Raw genomic sequence first — 207 nt, forward strand, 5'->3', positions numbered from 1 at the left:
GGGGTGTTATGTACCAGGTGCCTGAAATCTAAAGTCCCAGAGAACCTTAACCTATGGAGATTCCTGTCATCCAGGTTGTCCCAAACAAAACGTCTTCAAAAAGAAAAAATAAGAAAGTCCAGTTGCCTCCCGAAAAAGCACCTTTGGGACAGAGCACCTAGTATCATCATTTTCAGTTACCGTATATACTCGAGTATAAGCCGAGTT

The sequence above is a fragment of the Erythrolamprus reginae genome, chromosome 2, assembly GCF_031021105.1.
Source record: "Erythrolamprus reginae isolate rEryReg1 chromosome 2, rEryReg1.hap1, whole genome shotgun sequence".
Taxonomy (NCBI): Eukaryota; Metazoa; Chordata; class Lepidosauria; order Squamata; family Dipsadidae; genus Erythrolamprus; species Erythrolamprus reginae.